Here is a 1,546-nt window from a genome sequence, read left to right on the forward strand (position 1 = left end):
AGAAAACAGAGAACATCAGAAAGACCTATACCTGTGTTTCATCGATTACTCGAAAGCTTTTGATACTGTTGATCACGATATCCTCTGGAATAACATGAACGATATGAAATTTCCAAAACACATCATCCAACTAAAAAAAGCCATGTAGGGCCAACAACAAGCAACTGTAAGAACCACTTATGGTTAACAGAATGGTTTGAAGTCATCCATGGAGTAAAGGACAAGGTTGCTTTCTGTCTCTGCACCTTTTTAATATATATTCTGAAGCAATTATGAGAGGTGCTCTAGAGAATTTTGAAGGAACTGTAGATGTTGGAGGATACAAAATATCAAATCCAAGATATGCCAATGATATAGTTTTAATTGGCCGTTTTATCACTGAAATACAACAACTACTAGATAAAGTCAGAGAAGCAAGCGAAAAGGCTGGTTTGTTTCTTAATGCCAAGAAAACTAAGATCATGAAGATTCGAAGATAACCGGCAATGAACGATGATGAACATGTTACAATCAATGGAGTGGTTTGTGGAAAATGTGAAAGAGTTCACTTATCTTGGAGCTTTTTTTAACTAATACATATGAGATTCACCGGAGATAAAAAGAAGAATTACCATTGCCAAAAACGCCACAGTTGCTCTCAATAACATCTGGAAAGACCGAAGCATTACCTTACGAACAAAGCTGAGGTTATTGAACTCATTAGTTTTCCCAATTGCGTCATATGGTTCTGAGTGTTGGGTGCTGAAGAAGATAGACAAGAAAAAGATCAATAGTTTTGAAATGTGGTGTTACAGACGAGTACTATGTATTAACTGAACAGAAAGAAAACCAAATGATGAAGTGCTGAGAAAAATAAATGTAAAGACCGGCAGTTGGACATCTTGAACAAAAGGAAAACTACAGTTTATTGAACATGTGATGAGAAGTAAAGTATTGAGAAAAACTTGCTGACAGGGATGGTGATAGGAAACAGAGGAAGAGGCAAACCGAAGACAAGACTGAGCGACACATAAAGATATTTGGGGGGCTGTCGATGGTACAAGTGGAAAGAAAAGCGCAAGATCGAGTTGAGTGGCGAAGGATGGTGGAGAGGTCCACAGCTGCTCAAACATGAGCATACCGTTATTGATGATGATGATATACATATATATATGTGTGTATATATATATATATGTACATAGATAGGGAGAGAGAGAGGCAGAGGGAGAGGGAGAGAGAGAGACAGAGCGAGAGGGAGAGAGACAGAGCGAAAGGGAGAAAGAGAGACAGAGCGAGAGGGAGAGAGAGAGACAGAGAGACAGAGCGAGAGGGAGAGAGAGAGAGACAGAGCGAGAGAGAGAGACAGAGAGACAGAGCGAGAGGAAGAGAGAGAGAGAGAGGGAGAGATATACATATACTGCGTATATATATATATATAGATAGATAGATAGATAATATATATTATATATATATTATATATTGTTGTATGTATATATATATATATATATAATAATATATATATATAATTATATATAATATATATATATCTATAATATATATATAATAT

The sequence above is a fragment of the Penaeus monodon genome, chromosome 11 (assembly GCF_015228065.2).
Source record: "Penaeus monodon isolate SGIC_2016 chromosome 11, NSTDA_Pmon_1, whole genome shotgun sequence".
NCBI lineage: Eukaryota > Metazoa > Arthropoda > Malacostraca > Decapoda > Penaeidae > Penaeus > Penaeus monodon.